Genomic DNA, 18036 nt, shown 5'->3' on the forward strand with positions numbered 1-18036 from the left:
CAGCAAGAGGACTGTTATCTGACGATCTTTGCCCATCTGATTCACAGGATAAGATATTCTAAGAACCTGGAAATCTAGATCCTTCTTAGATAGTCATGGTGGAGGTGGTTGTTGGGGGGGGGGGGGGGGGGGGGGGGGGTGGGGGGGGGTGGGGGGGGGGGGGGGTGTCTAAGACTTATTCTAGGATATCGTAAAAATAAAGTACCAATTTTTAAAATTTTAAATTTTATGATTAAAAGACTAAAAATAGACCTTCAGTTTTCATGTACGTGTCGATGCCTTCATCCCTTTTCAGTTTTTCAACGATTTGCGTACCTGTTACATGGCCTCTCATTCACATCAAATTATAGGAAATCTAATGTCTGGAGATACATAGTATACATATAAATAAAGGTATAAATGTCACGAAGGAAAAATTAAACAACGGGGTGTCTGCAAAATCTTTTGACGTTCAACGTTCCCTTACTCAGCAGAATAAACAGTTATCTGAGTAAAGGACGTTGAACGTCGAAAGATCTTGCAGACCTCCGTTGTTTATTTTTCCTTCGTGGCTTATACTTTATTTATGGATTTATCACCTTCGAAACTTTCGTGATTCAGTTATACATACTATATATATATATATATATATATATATATATATATATATATATATATATATATATGTATATATATATATATATATATATATATATATATATATATATATATATATATCTATATCTATATATATATATATATATATATATATATATATATATATATATATATATATATATGCGTATATCGTATTACTTGTGACTTCAGATTCTTCGAAGATTACGGCAGATTTATAATGCTTTGCCCGAAGAGGAAAAAACCTCAGAAAAACGTTCTGCTTGGAAACAAAATTTCAGTCTTCGTCTTCATCTCTCTCTCTCTCTCTCTCTCTCTCTCTAATGCGCGTAAAGCATCTGTGAGAACAACTCCACTTCCACTCAAGCTTGCCCAAGACGTTTATCGGGTGCGTTCCTTACAAGTCTCCTGATCAGACGAGCAAATGCCTCTGGACAGCGGAGGCGGAACAAGCATCCTGATACAAATACCACAATGGATTACATCCGTAATCTTTTAGAGAGAGAGAGAGAGAGAGAGAGAGAGAGAGACGTTATTTTCACCCTCATTCCACAAGGTATATAACAGCCATCCATGAATTTGAAGAGCTACGGGAAAGAAACATCGGCCAAGGCTAAAAATGAAGGATAAATAATGACAAGTGACAAATGGACGTTACTTGTCGCCCTGGCCGTTGGCTTGGCTTAACTGATAAAATAGATCCCGGCAAAATTGTCAGACAACGCCCAGTGCAGTTTCTCTCTCTCTCTCTCTCTCTCTCTCTCTCTCTCCTCTCTCTCTGTCAGTGTTCATGAAAACACGCACACACAATATTAAATGTTGGCCAAAGGCCAATCACTGGGACCTATGAGGTAATTCGGCGCTGAAAAGGAAATTAATGGTAGGGAGGTCTGAAAGGTATAAAGGAGGAAAATCTCGCAATTGCACTATGAAACAACTGTTAGGAGAGAGTGGATAGCAAATGAAAAAGAGAATATGACTGGAGGTACAGTAATAGGAATGAAAGGCGTTATCTTGGGGCCGCTGGGACGCTGCAAAGAACCTTAAATAATGCATACATTGCACCGCATGAGGTACACTGACAGAACTACCCCCATACGAGAGAGAGAGAGAGAGAGAGAGAGAGAGAGAGAGAGAGAGAGAGAGAAAATAAATAGACAAATTTGTGTGTAATGACTGTATCACACAACCATTCTTCACCTATTCCTCAGTTCTTGCATGCGACCCCATCATCACCAGTTAAACCAACATCACCTTGAAGGACCTAAAAAGCAAAGGAATAAATCAAACGACCCATAAGAGAATGAGAGAGGAAATGCCAAAGTGGATGAACGAAACCGGTGTTCTCATGGAAGGGACGCCGATGGGAGCATGATACCGTCAACGTTAATAAAAACAATTTGCTTCTTTAATATGACTTGATGAGAGCTTATATCTTCCATAGAGGTTATTACCGTCACATTGCCAGGATACTTTTCTTTATATATTCTTCGTAGCCAAACGTCACCGGGAATTCGAACTCTTTCTCTCTTTTTAGGGAGGAAGGAATGGAATGGAATATAAAATTTAGGCCAAAGAAAGAACAAAGCTATGGGACCTATGGGGGCCATTGGTTTGTTTGTTTGTATGGTGTTTTTACGTTGCATGGAACCAGTGGTTATTCAGCAACGGGACCAACGGCTTTACGTGACTTCTGAACCACGTCGAGAAGAACTTCTATCATCATCAGAAATACACATCTCTCACACCTCAATTGAATGCCCAAGAATCGAACTCGCGCCCACCGAGGTGGTACGCCAACACCATACCGACCACGCCACTGAGGCGCTCGCGGGTGGGGTGTGGGTAGGGGGGAGATAATTAATATTTAAAAGGTTTTAAGGGCGCAACAAACGGAAAACCTCGCAGTTGCACTGTTACAAATATTAGGAGACGCTTGAAAGTAAGAAGAAAGAAAGAGAATACGAACGGAGGCACAGTAAAAAGGAATGAAAGTGGTTGCAGCTAAGGGTCGGAGGGGCACTGCAAAGAACCTTAAGTAATGACTACAGTGCATCTTAACCACTACACTAGAGAGAGGGATTCATCTATTGACTGTAAGTTATATGGCATTGAGAGAGAGAGAGAGAGAGAGAGAGAGAGAGAGAGAGAGAGAGGAGAGAGAGAAAGCTGGTGTATCATATCTAAATTCATCCTTTCCCAACAGCCACACACTGGTGCAATCACACGGAATGCGCGAGATGGCCACATCATAAATTAGGAGATATCTAAAGGGTGGTGCTCACAGACCTGCCTAAGTTTCGAACTCAGGTCAAAGGTCACATACCAGTCACAGATGATTTCCACTACAGCAACGCTGGAGATGTATTGATTTCACGTCATAAATTCACATTCCAGTCTTGTTGCAACACATCGTATTTACATTCGAGTTGTGTGAGTACGATTGTGTTACCTACAGGTTCAATCTTCGAGTTGCAAAATACCTTTACAATGTAATCAAATACACTTGTAAACAACGCCTAACAAAACAGTAAAAATGTATATATATATATATATATATATATATATATATATATATATATATATATATAACTATATATATATATATACGAGAGAGAGAGAGAGAGAGGAGAGAGAGAGAGAGAGAGAGAGAGAGAGAGAGAGAAGGTTTGTACTGACATGATCTTTGAAATTTTCAAAGGTGTCATAATCTGCAGAGCATTGTTAACAATAGTACCAACTTGTAGAAGTGCAATAACAGATTAAGAAAATTTTCAGAACCTGGGAAAGATCTCTAACAGCACTTTCACGCGATAAAAAAAATCATGATATTTCTGAAAAGTTCTCCTCAAATTTTTTTTTGCCCCCTGTCCCCTTGCCAAGGCTCAGCATCTTGCTGAAGAGAATAACAGTCAGACAAATCCTCTATTTTTTTTTTTAAATAAATTAATTATCTTAACAAATTCAAGGAAATTATTTCTTTCTTTGCTTCCTTATTATAACATGATTTTACTTTTTGACTGAATGACTTGATGGACATCACTGTTATTACTTCACACTTGAATATACTTAAATATATGAACTTCCGTGAAGTGCTTATTACTTACATGAAGTATTTGCTACAACTTCACACTCTTATGAATAAAGAGCTTGCGCCATAACCTCATTATTTACTTTCCTTCAATAAAATATCAATCATTACTTGATTCTACTTCTGAATCAAATTAATTATAGGTAAACCTCGTTATTTATTGATTCATCCTTAACAAACTTAACTACATGAAGAATCTTTTATCATTTAAATGAAATACTTGCAGCAACTTCGCCTTACTTCAAGAATGAATTACTTGAAGGAAGAAGTACGCCTGACATAGAAGTAATACCCACTAGTCCAGTCTGCAACAATGAAGATGCTATTGCAGACCCTCACACCAGGTATAAAAAAAGAAAAAGAAAAAGAAAAAGAAAAAAAGGGGGTCTTCAGACAAGACAACTTTATCTAGGCGAACAAACAACTGACAATGCTCTTTTAGATATGGTGAACAGCATCGTCCTTTGAAATGAAACAAGATGCTGTTTTTATCTCGGGAAGGTCGTTGAACAACACTGACAACAGGAACTCTTGAACCAAAACATACATATCTTTGCTACCGACGTATATTCCGCCTGATGACATAAACAGGCTTGTACCTAAATACGAGTATGTTCGTACATAAATATGCATGCTGTATAAAAACGTAACCATATATACAGTTTGTTAGCATCAATATACAACTGTTTATAATCTAACAAACTGCCTTTATGCTTACGTATTTTGTACATCATAAGTATGTATGCACACTTAATCTTATCATAGTTTCATATGAATATTAATAAGCTGTTTATAAGTTAACTTATTATATTCACTATAACTATCTAAATTTTAACATATAGGTGCGAGTGTGCTTATGTCATCAGGTAGAATAAAGGATGGTGCCAAAAATATATCGCCAGTCTTCTATTACTCTAAGAACGTTATTCATTTCGCTTCATTAAACCCTTATAGTATGTATGCTGCGTAAGAATGCAAAACACACTTCAACTACAAATACAAAGCGTTCCAAGCAGAGGTGAAAACTCCCGCCCAATCGAAATTTGGACTAGAAGCTAGCTGGCCATCCGGGCCCCGAGGATGAGATCACCTCCTGAGAAAAGCATCCAGCCGCGACACACTGACGTCACGTCAAGACTGCGAGAAGAAATCTTCGGGCTCAGGCGCGCCCGACGTCAAACCCCCCAGGAACGACGATTAGAAGTCTCACATCCCTCACCCAAATCCTCTCTCTCTCTCTCTCTCTCTCTCTCTCTCTCTCTCTCGGACGGCGAAAGATGGTCCTGCCCAATCCACGATTAGACCAACAGATATCTAGTTAATCTCCGGTTCTTCTTCCGAAGTGGTTCGAGTTCCTTTGATAGTTAAATTAATCTTGTGTACCTGATAAAATCGATGTAGATCTAACGTGACTTAACATTACCTATGTATATATATGTGTGTGCGTGTGTGTGTGTGCACGCGCGTCTGTGACGTAATAAAACTGAATGGATATACCATACATTATGATTAGCTATGCACAGGATAGCAGGCATTTTTCCTTATTTTACAAAAGCCATTTAGAAAATTGCTTGATATTACACAAATACGTTAAAACACCTTAGGGAAGGAAACAGGTACAAAAATATTAAATCATCGAAATAATAATAATAATAATAATAATAATAATAATAATAATAATAATAATAATAATAATAATAATAATAATAATAATAATAATGACCAGTACAAAAAGAGGCATGATTCAGTAGCAAAAGCCCTCCACTGGAGCTTGTGCAAGAAACACCAGCTACCTTTCAGTAATAAGTGGTACGAGCACCAACCTGAAGGAGTGATAGTAAACGATCAGGCAAAGATCCTCTGGGACTACGGTATCAGAAATGGACCAGACGTGAACGTTGATTGACAAAATCAAGAAGAAAGTATCACTCATTGATGTCGCAATACCATGGGACACCAGAGTTGAAGAGAAAGAAAGGGAAAAAAATGGATAAGTACCAAGACCTGAAAATAGAAATAAGAAGGGTATGGGATATGCCAGTGGAAATTGTACCCATAATCATAGGAACACTAGACACGATCCCAAGATCCCTGAAAAGGAATCTGGAAGAACTAGAGGCTGAAGTAGCTCCAGGACTCATGCAGAAGAGTGTGATCCTAGAAACGGCGCACATAGTAAGAAGAGTGATGGATTCCTAAGGAGGCAGGATGCAACCTGGAACCCCACACTATAAATACCACCCAGTCGAATTGGAGAACTGTCATAGAGCAAAAAAAAAAAAAAAAAAAAAAAAAACAATAATAATAATACGTAATACGTAAAAGGATAAGAGGCAGATAAGGAAGTCACGAGCATGTAGTAACTACTGGTGACTGGGTTCGAGCCTACCACAAGGGGGCCCTATAGGACCACTTTTGTTTAAATACACATATAACTGGAAAATTTTCAGCTTAAGAGCATACCTCCCCCGATGCGGACGCCACAGCGCAAACTTTTTTTTTTTTTTATTCCATCAAAGCCGGTTTCTTGCAGGGATGTGCAAGAAACCTTATCTGCTGAGATAAGACTACTCAGACTTTGTGGATGGAGATAATTATCATTCATATGGACTTTGAAGTGAATACAGAATTTAGGCCAAAGGCCAAGCACTGGGACCATTGAGGTCACTCAGCAATGAAACGGAAATTGACAGTAAAAGGTTTGAAAAGTGTAACAGGAGGAAAAGCTCGAAGCAGTTGCACTATGAATCAATTGTTAGGAGAGGGTGGAAAGTCAGATGGAAGAGAGAGAATATGAAAAGGATGTACAGTAAAAGGAACGAAAGGGGTTGCAGCTAGGGGTGCGAAAGCACGCTGCAACGAACTTTAAGTAATGCCTACAGTGCACCGCATGAGGGGCACTGACAGAGCTATACCCACACCAACTCCCTCCCTTCTTACGGGGATTTAGTTTTGAATCTACGGAGTGGCCTTGTCCGATTTCATTGTTTAAACCTCAGTTTAATGGTTGAACCCTTAAATTACGAAGAAATTGTCGAATTTTTCAAAGATTTCCAGGAGAGGCTCCTCAAATGAAAGTTTTCGCCCAGAATCATCACTATATGTCCCTCCGTTCCTCAGATATGCAGACGTGGTAATAGGAGCAGTGATAGAGATAGTGTAAAAGATAAAATATAAAAAACTAACATTCACTGCTAACTGGTGCGGAAATAACTATGATCACATGGTCAAAATAATCTTCGAATGCATATCTTGCCTAGCATTTTCTTGTGGCAGGAGGTGTTTCGACGACTTTTCATCAAATCTTTTTTACGGCTACAGAAAACATTATTTGCCAAATGCAAGAAGAGGACAGCAAAGCCAACCCACTGAAGGGTCCTCGTGAGTCGTGACCGACCAAATGGCAATGCAACTCAACGAGACAGGAGAAGACCCTAAGGAGGTAACAAAGGAGGAGCGCTGACCCTGCCGGACTATTTTCATCCCAACAAAAAACCTATCAAAACAGATTGGTGCGAAGAAAGGGGATTCGAAACTCTTAATAACACAAACACAGGCTCCAACCTGTTGAAACGCCCAACCCAGCATAAACAAACGGTCTCCTTCAACACCTGTTCCGATGACGAAAGCAGCGCTGAAAGATTGAAGCTTGGCGCTTTACATTTCCCACATCCTTTTGTTGTAATTACCTTCGTCTGGAGGTTACATATTTGGGATGTTATCTCAGTGACTGGCTAATTGCCAAAGAAAATAATGTTCTCTTTCTAAACCTTTTTTTTTCGCTTTGTACTAAAAAAAAAAGCCGCACATCATACAGCATTTATATTTTTGTTTCACTATTTTTTTTTCGCAGTTGCCATACAGCAACAACCATCTAGTTCGAGGAATATATCTCAACGTTTTGTTTATTGCATCAGGTCAAGTTATCATGTCTCAAAACTGCAATAAGCAAAAATAAAATAACGTATAATAAAACAAACGAAAAAAAAACACATTTAAAAATATATAATTTTGGTTTAATTTTTTTTGCAGTTGCCATACAGCACCAACCAACTCGTTCGAGGGACATATCTCAATATTGAGTTTGTTACATCAGGTCAAATTATCATGTCTCAAAACTGCAATAAGGAAAAAAAATAAAATAAAATAAACGAAAAAACGCACATTTTAACATATATTTTTTTGTTATTTTTTTTTTGCAGTTGCCATACAGCACCAACCAACTCGTTCGAGGGGTATATCCCAACGTTTAGTTTATTGTGTCAGGTCAAGTTATCATCAATCTCAAAACTCTTCAATAAGCCAAAAGAAAAAAAAAGAAAGTCAGAGCAAGGGCTGAAGCAGAATGGAGATTTGAAGAGACGTGATAACTGAACAATAATTTCGTAGTATTACTGCTCAAGAGAACATTCACTGAAATGATTAAAACTAACTTTATCTCTTTCTTATGTAGCAGATTGTGTAAATTGTGAAGTGCTGACGTTCGTTAAGTACAGTATGGCGGGGAATGTGCTGTCTTTGTCTTCTGTTTGTACACGGGAGGAGTTAGAATAACTTGAAATCTAAATATATATGTAGATATACACATATGTATCCATATATATATATATATATATATATATATATATATATATATATATATATATATATATATATATATATTTATATATACAAATAATCACCACATTATGATATACTTTACTACTAACTTAGATGAAATAACTCCATCTTTCCTTTAGTAGCATTGTCACACCAACTGATTATTCTGTAAGCCTTACTAGGAACCTCCATGAGACCAAGAAACCCATCAACTGTGTCCTCTAGGAGCAAAGCCTCGGGGAATGCAGTATTTGGCAACTTTCGTCGGATTGCCGAAACTCTTCATTAAACTGTTAAGGTCGGGACATTGTTGATGTTACGACATGCTTTTACTGCGGGGCATTTTCGTGAATCATTTCACGAACTGGGCCATGTCCTTGGAAATGACTGTCTTTCGACCATGTTCCACTCTGGTGACATGACTGAAAAGTGAATAAACATGCATCCTGAATGGTCCTGGTCTTTACTAAGTCAATTGCGCAGACTGAAGACAGTAATTTCTTTCATAATTCTTCTTTCCACTTACGACAGGCTTGAATATAAAAAGAAAACTGCTTACTGGTATACATGGGAGACGTTTTCTAATGAAATCTCGGAAACAGTCGCAGCCATGTTCAACCTTTCATGGCTAAATCAAAATGAACCACCAATGCAAAAACCTTCATAGCCTCAGCCACTTTGCCTATTATGTTTACATTCAATGCTCTAGACTCATTACAAGCTCGTCAACTCTCCTTCACACACATACACACACACTGCGCCATTAACGTACCTTGCATGCACTATCATCCGTATAGAAGTATTTCGGCCATCCTCCTTTCTCAAAAGTTTCAAATAATGATGCTCATTTTATCAGTAATCTCTCCTCCGTTCAGTTGGGACATTAAACAACATCAAAACGAAGTGGTTCATCTGTTCACTTATAGACCGAGTATCCCCAAGGGAGGGAGAACAATAATTCCAAGAAATACCAGAGAACTTGGAAGCCTGTCCTTGAATAAGGATATAGATAAGCCTTGTGAGAAGTTTCGTAAAACGCGCAGCGCTGAAAGAATCCCTGGTGATAAACGTATAATCAACTCCTGAGGCTACCACCGCTTGCATTCACAATGTGGAAATCATGATATTTCAACTGCTAAGCTTTGGAATTACCTACATGCTTCCGTTTTTCAATGACATATCCTTCCATCCTTCAAAGGATGTTAGGGTGGGGGAATAGCTATTGGTGTCTCCGTGTATGACCCACAATTTTCTTCGATGTTTTTCCCCCGGGTGTAGGCTGCACAAAGGCAATCTATTGCCGTAATATTTGTCTCTGTATCTACGGAAAGAATATGCGAAAGGCAGGGTATCATCCAGCTTTGGTATAAATCTTAGACCTTTCTGACTCGAGATGGCAGACTACTGACAACGTTTTTTACGAACGAGTGCAGAGAACGACCAATTTTGCTCTACAAACGCTTGGTAGTGATTACGGTGTCCTTGGCAAGGTTTCTTGTGATCTACAAATTACACCAAGTGCATAAAAGTCACTGTCGGCGACGATGTAATTGTCTCGATTTGCGTCTCTGAATTTCCTCTAATAACGTTTATCTTCATCTTTTCTTCTCCAGTTACATAGTCAAGTATTTTTCTTTCTTCGTTTCGTCCCATTTATCTATAATTCCAAATAACATCTATATATATTTCAAAATCTTATTTGCACAGTTTACTGAAGCTTGTCCCAATTCGTCACATCCTTCCTTTGTTTCCAGTTCCTTCAAGTAACGCGCAGGATTCAGTGGCTTGATCTGCATCGTAAAACCGAAATGAACAGCCAGTTTTTATTCGTTTGTTTTTTTCATCTCAAGTCATAAAACTGCCAAAATGCCTTGTTTCAAGAGCAGACTGTAGTGCTATTTTTGAACAAATCGCGTCCGTGTAATGGAGTTTATTTTATGGCGCCGGTTTGGAGGTCGAGAAAAACCCACCCTGGGTGCCAATTGCCGCAGCCGTTTCATTATTAGGGAAGGAGATCCTCCTTCTTATTGCGGCGGCCGATGCAAAGTGTGGCCGCTTTACGACTTTCAAATTAGGAGCGGATTCCGTTGCGCCGCCATCGATGCGGTAAGACATTACCGCAAGGCGACGCCGCTGCCTAATTTCGACTTTATTTGTTTCGCTGTCGAGAGGAGAATTCGACTGCAAGAGTAATGACAACGGTTTTCCTTCCTCAAGGCGTGTACATCGTTCGCTGACTGCTTAATTTACTCCACGTCCCCATGTATACAAATTTTGAGAGAGAGAGAGAGAGAGAGAGAGAGAGAGCCGTCGAAACCTTCATGTTATGCAGCACCTTGAACTGGCCATTATTATTATATAACAATAACTAGTATACTGTCGACGCCATGACACATGACATAAGATACCCCTGTCATCTCAAGAGAATAACAAACCTTTATCTAAAAGCAAGTCTCTACAGAGACTATTCATTTTCCTCTCCGTTTACGCTCGTGTTCTTTTAAATAATTACGAATGGTCCATTTTTTCACGAAGAAAACTTTTTCTTCTTTAAAAACTTGACTGCTTTGTTTACACGTCTGGTTTTATTGATGCTATACATTTAGCAATACTTTTCAGTTAATTATATACTTTATGTAACCGAGGAAATATTGTTGTTACTCTGCCTCTATTTGTTAAACAATCCTTTGTTCTACGCCGGCGACAATCTGAAAATCTATAAATCCAACTTGCTTTACAATCTCTTGACAGGTTCTCCTAATGAAAAGAGCACCACTTCCTACTCATAATTCTCGACTGATTCTCTCAGCAACTGCAATTTGTCTGGCCGTCCTGGTCAAAGGGTGAGAATCAAAAGTAAAGGGCAGAGGGAGGGATGCTGCAAAAGAAAAAAAAAACTATCAAAACCCACTGGGTGCCACGTAAGAAGCACTTGTAGGCCCTGTGTTCATTAGCCGTCCCATCTCTTACTAATGTGATGAGGAATTAATATTGAAAAATCCTTCAGGAGAAGAAAACAATAAATAAAACAATAACACCAATAGCGTCCGCTTTTCCGCTTTTGAGGTGCGTAAACCTCAGCTATCTGTGTTAAGGATAACTTCTTCAACCGAAAAAAGGTGACCACAAGGCAAATTTAATGTTAAATATTTTGTAACATTCATCTTGGACGTATCAGAACGGTTCACTCCTGATCGGTCCAGTTCAAGCTTCTCGCTGAACCATAGATGGCCATATCACAAAAAATCTACTTATAATGTGTGTTATCTTCTCTGCAGTGCACACACCAAAATTTAAATTCTCTCTCTCTCTCTCTCTCTCTCTCTCTCTCTCTCTCTCTCTCTCTCTCTCTCTCTCTCTCTCTCCTAGCGCGTGAGTAAGTTTTACTGTTCCCTCCAAAACTCTGAAGCTCTGCCATGTCTTAGTGCGTGTAAGTCCTGTAAATTAGCATATACCTAATTGTGCCTTTGGAATGCGCAGTTACACCCCGAGAGACAAAAGTCCATTTGAGCAGGATCCAGACCTCTTAATTGGAAGCTTCGAAAGTGAGCTCAAGGCTGGAAAAACACCTCTGTTTATTACAGCGGAAAACGGGGTTGTTAGAAATAGATTATTTATTTCTTTGTTTCTTCAGCAGCAAACCTCATCGGCAACAATGCACCAGTAGTTGCAGTGGTAAGAGGTATTATTGCTTTTAGAATATGAACCACTATCCTTGCTACTTAGGTACAGAGTTATCAGAAAAACAATAACCTAATATTTCTGTGAAACGCCGGAACGTACTCAAGAGACTTAAGTCTAATATCTCAACACACGGTACACAAGATTATAAAGTGAAAAAAAGGAGTTTGTGTGCTTGCAGTGGGATGGGGATTGGTAAGAAGAGGAGAGGGGGGCCGGGGTTGTCCAAGGGAAACATACAAAAAGTTTTGAGTATCTCTAGAAGCTACTCAGCAAAGTAATGACTGTCGAGAGCACGAGAGACTGGAGGTTAAGTATCAAGAGAGGTATCTGGTTTCCGGAAAGAAACATGTTTGGTTGAGACTGTTTACTTTAGACACAAAGCCAAGAGACACACGAGAAATGTCGTGTCAAAATCGAGGGTTAAGAATGTTAGGAGACATCAAGAGAAATAAACAAGCCGAGTCAAGTGCCAAGAGACTTGTAAAGCCAGCTAAAAGATGTTCGGTCAAAAAAATACAGAGTTCCGGTGAGGAGTGAAATAAAGCAGGTAAAAAATACACTGAAGTTTCTTCGGCGTAGTCGAGTTTTCTGTACAGCTTATAATGTTGTATGAAACTTTCAGCTACGGTTCATGAAACTTTCAGCCGCGGCCCATGAAGCTTTCAGCCAAGGTCCGGTGGTGGCCTGTTATTGGCTATAGAGGTGCCAGGCGCACGATCCACGGCTACTTTTAACCTCAAATTAAACCAAAACTACTGAGGCTAAAGGACTGCTATTTGGTATTTTTGATGATTGGAGGGTGGATGATCAACAAACCAATTTGCAGCCCTCTAACCTCAGCAGTTTTTAAGATCCGAGGGCGGACAGACAAAGCCATCAACGTAAATAGTTCTTTACAGAAAACTAAAAATCGGTTAAAACTTTTGAGGAACCTCAGGTCAAGAGATAAATACAAAGCTACACAATTTATGAGATAGCGGGTGAAATGAACGAGAAGTGCAAGATTTACAGTCGAGAGAGGGGTTGTTATAATTACCGCTAAAATATGCTGGGATCAGCCATTTGTGAAAAGTGGCGTCATAAGAAAACGACGCTTGGCAACTCATCAGTTCCTCTTTGGACGAGTGGATTTTGCACTCGGCTACCAATCCGGTGGTCCGAAGTTCGATTCTCGGCTCGGCCAACGTGGAACCAGAGGAATTTATTTCTGGTGATAGAAATTCATTTCTCGATATAATGTGGTTCGGATCCCACAATAAGCTGTAGGTCCCGTTGCTAGGTAACCAATTGGTTTCTAGCCACGTAATAATATCTTATCCTTCGGGCCAGCCCTATGAGAGCTGTTAATCAGCTCAGTGGTCTGGTAAAACTAAGATATACTTAACTTTTTTTTTTTGGGGGGGCAACTTATCATTAGATCAAGATGTCTAGAACTGCGGTGTTACTGACACTCAAATGCGAGGGAGGCCTTACGCCCATTCTATTCCTAGAAGTAAGACTATACAAAAAAGAAAAGGCGCTACCGCCAGAGGACTCAATCCTGAGAGGCTTTCATCTCGACTCATCCCCGGAATTCTCATTCACTCGACGACTTCCTCGACGTAAACCCGCTGTTCTCAGACGTCCTGATTTACATAAACCAACGGACAGTTTTTGACACTCCATCCCAACCAGAGACAATTAGACTCGCTCTGGACGCACGAACCGCCAATCGAGGGTTGAACAAAGGCACCATAGTCCATCCATCTCAAAGCGATCAATCATGACCACCAGCGCAAAAGAAGGCCCGATCAGAATCATTCCGTACAATCGCTATGACTCCCATAATATTTGGCATTAGCTTGGACGTCGCAGGAACCGGTAACAAGGCGGGCTGGGGGGAAGGTGAGGTGAGGTGAGGTGGAAGGTGATTGAGCGACATCCTTGAAAATCTGGTAAATTACAGACCTCCGCCATCCCACACGATCCTGCAGTTCAAATGAAAAAAAAAAGAAGAAGAAAATAATAGTAAAAGAAATCTCGTGATTGATTACCACCCTGCGACGTTGATTGAGGCTTCCCCCAGAAACCTTGACGTCTTCTTGCTCTATTTTCGATACCTCCAGAAACCGCGTCCTACCAGCAGCGCCACCCCCGCCCAACCACAAAACCTCAGATTCCTTTACTTTTTCTTTTTTGGTGAGGCAGTGGGTGGAGGGGAATACATGTTAAATTACACACTCATAACGGAGCATGCGCCTGCGGTTTTCACTTGTTTTTGGTCCAAAATTATGATGTTACTCTTAGTTGGAAGTTAAACTGCGTAAAAAAAATGGTCTAAATTACAGACATTAAAGGTGAAAATTGCTTTCAACTCACCAGAGGATATAACAAACCCTCTGAAAATGAAGAATATAAAACATTTATTTGTAAATGGTGTCGAAATGTAAATTCTTGCCATTTTTAGTCGCTGTTCCAGGCAGTACCAGTCCTGGTTCAAATGGTGGTGACCATGAAAGTCTTTCAAGGTGAATATCAGAACAACGTTGGACTGCGCCACCTCATAACGCAAATTACGTTAACTATATACAACACTACACATATAGCGGAGTGATAAGAGCAAATCTGAATAGAGGGATTTCAAGATTCACTTCCGAATTGAAACAAAGGGATTTAAAGACTCAAGAAAATGAGTGGGTGAATTTAATGGCTTCTATATTAATTCATCTGAGCAATTCCATGTTCTGTACCACGGTACACTGTCCTGTTGATACCTAGGTTATAGAATTTCTAGTTTATAGAGTTTCAGTTCATTTATAACCGATCTGTTAGAAGTCAGAGGGCCATAACAATAATGTGTATATAGTTACTATCACTCAAGTTACAAAAGCCTCAATCAACAATCAAGTGATAAATTCAACTTTAACGGTTTAACATGAAACGTCTGAAGGAGAGAGAGAGAAAAAAAAAAACTACTTTTTCGTTTTGCTTCTTCGTAGACATACACAAATACTGCATGAAAAGATAACTTGCAACAAATCGTGTGAAGTGAAGGAAGAAAACACAAGGTGAAGAGAACATACTTGGCAGCAATTTATCTGGCGAAGACAGAATACTGATGAGAACGTAGATGAGGCGAAAATGTTAAGAACACCGGTGAAGACTTTCTTAACGACTACTAAACTGATGAGAAGTTTTCTGTTTGTTAGCTGCTCTAGAAGAGAGAGTATGAGGGGAGGAGAGAGAGAGACGAGGAGACGCGAAGCGGAGAGAAGGGAAGAGAGGGTTGAGTGAGAGCGAGAGAGAGAGAGAGACGATTGAGATAGGAGAGAGACGGAGCGGAAGAATGAGAGAGAGTCCGGGAGAGAGAGAGAAATACCGTAAAGGAAAGGGAGAGGAGAGAAGAGAGGAAAATACCTAAAAGGAAAACCTTTCCATACCTGAATGATTAAATCAACAATTAAACCCATAATTAAATCAATCACAATTTGAACTGGTCACTGGAAGTCATGATGTCAGTTCTGACTTCAGATTTTGATTTGATTTCCCAAATCGAGTTTGAATGACTTCCCAAATCGAGTTTGAATGACGCCGTCGGGAGAACTGGTAAATTGACAAACATTACAATGCGGTTCATTAGGAAAGGAATCCAAAAATCTACTCAATTTCTCCTTCAAGGTTAGTTTGCGATGATTGAATTGCATCGAGGTAGACAAATCCACTGGTTAGAGGAGTGATTATATATACTGAAGAACAAATTATGATTTCATGTGCTTAATAGCAGTACATGTGACGATAGAGCGAACCATGTCCCATTGTAGTTGTAAAGAATAATAGAGATTTAGAGAGTAAACGTGTAATAATACATTCTTTGAATTTATGGCTGCACACTAATTCAACTCGTTCAAGCTTTCAATGGACGATATATATCTTATCAAAACTGACAAAAATTTTTAGATATTGCAAAGTTGATAAACTCTTGCATTTCATCCGTATCCATTTCAAAATGTTACCAACTCTTTCTCTGACCAATACATTTCAAGGCAAAATTTCCTTGAAATCGAGCGATGAAAGTTTGAAATGACCTGTACACTGACATACAGACACGATAACAAACAAACATAGGTCAGTGCCCTGGAAGCGTGCGTCTGCGCGGTTGGCAGGGAGAGAGAGAGAGAGAGAGAGAGAGAGAGAGAGAATGGGTTTGCTGGCGGAGGAGGATTTCTTTCAATTTTTTTTTCTTTTTTAGAGAGAGAGAGAGAGAGAGAGAGAGAGAGAGAGAGAGAGAGAGAGAGAGAGAGAGAGAGAATGGGTTTTCTGGAGGAGGAGGATTTCATTTTTTATTTTCAGAGGGACCATATTGTGCTTTGGGTATCTGCAGATGGCATCAAATAGTCACATACGCCGATGCATTTACAACTGTTTCCATGGATTATAGTTGTCATAGTAATGCAATAATGATAAAATTGCTATAATACGTATATATACTACAAATAGATACGCTAATTTTACGTTTCCAAGGTTTTGTGTAAGTCTTATACCCAGATTGGAGGGTAAACACATACCAATTGGCTACACTGACTTACGGCCCGTTTATTTTAATCCAGTAACAGCAACATCCAGCTGATGAACTTACGGTGTATCATGTTGCTTCAAAATATGTTTCTTTTTTTTTTAATCATCCATTTATACAATGACACGTAGCACTGAATGACACTCTGCAAGACAGCAAAATTGGGTGCTCACACATTTCATTATGAAATCAGTGATTCCTTTGTAATGAAATCGTTACTTTCTTTTTCGTCATCATGTGTTCCCCTGCCACTCATTCCGTTAAGGAAGTCACCAGTGACCGATCCACATACCCATTCGGTATGCTAATTTATTTCCTTGCTGGTATGGGGTATATTATTATATATTATTTATGCACGGCCTTTACCTTCCCAGCTTTCTTATTCCATTTCAAGCTGGAAGATGTATGGTAAAACCACGGTACAGACTGTGATTAAGTTTGGTGGATATATGGTTCGAGCAAGTCTGGGTTTTTACTAGGCATAATTGGCATAGAGAGAGAGAGAGAGAGAGAGAGAGAGAGAGAGAGAGAGAGAGAGAGAATGTTGTTTCTGTGCTTTTCAATCTTTTATGTCTTCCCTTCGCGTCACTGTACTTGAATTGAAATGTAAACTTTTAGTAGCTGTAAAAGGATTTAAGTGAACAAGGCCAAGGTGCTAATACCATGCTATATCTAACTGGTAAAAATGTTCACGAAGCAAAATTTAATTTAGTCAACTTCAGTGACTCAAAGGCATCATTTCTTCCAACATCTGTACCTGGTGTCGCAATCCATTACTTAAAATTGTACTTGACAACGACATCTACTTTTGTCACCATTGGAAGTTTTGAGTTCCCTCCAACTAGTCAATCATTTGGTTGAGTCTACTTGTATGAATCCATAGTTAATCTTTATAGTCGCATTCCTGGTTTTATGCATTCTTTATGCATGCCTTTAGTCAGTTTAAAAAACCCCTCTCGGATATCGCATCCTGGTTTATGCATTCTTTATGCATGCCTTTAGTCAGTTTAAAAAAACCCTTTAGGATATCGTATCCTGATTTGAGTAATTTTTTCTAGTTGATATGAAGCCTCTTCAGAGAATCAAATTAACCAATCAGTCTATATTTTGCTATTTCTTGATGGGAACAAGACCCAGGCAATAGTATTTCTTTACTGTCTCATTTTCGGCAGAGCATGAAGCCTTTTGGTCAATTCCTATACCGATGATATTGTGGCCATTGCTCTGGTGGGCTTTCGGAGAGAAGACGAGTAGCTCTGACAGGCCACCACTTCCCAAATCTACACTGCTGAGATCTGCTATCTATTCCCATCCATATCTGCTCGGAGACTGCTTCTTTTCATCTGACGCCGAACTGCGGAATTCTTTCCGTCCAGCTGTTTTCCCCGATCCCAATAATTTACTCTCAACAGGCGAGTTCCTTACTTCCTTAGACGGGATCTCGGAATTTTTTCCTTTCTCTTTTTGCCAGGACTGAGTTAAAGGAGGTCGTGAG

At 39.4% G+C, this 18036-nt stretch overlaps 1 protein-coding gene across 5 annotated transcripts in view; it reads right to left on the reverse strand.

The window, feature by feature from the left end:
• Positions 1-18036, reverse strand: part of LOC135215547 (extracellular sulfatase Sulf-1-like) — a 561353-nt gene that overhangs the window by 149407 nt on the left and 393910 nt on the right. The window lies entirely within an intron of this gene.

Source organism: Macrobrachium nipponense, chromosome 5, assembly GCF_015104395.2.
Source record: "Macrobrachium nipponense isolate FS-2020 chromosome 5, ASM1510439v2, whole genome shotgun sequence".
NCBI lineage: Eukaryota > Metazoa > Arthropoda > Malacostraca > Decapoda > Palaemonidae > Macrobrachium > Macrobrachium nipponense.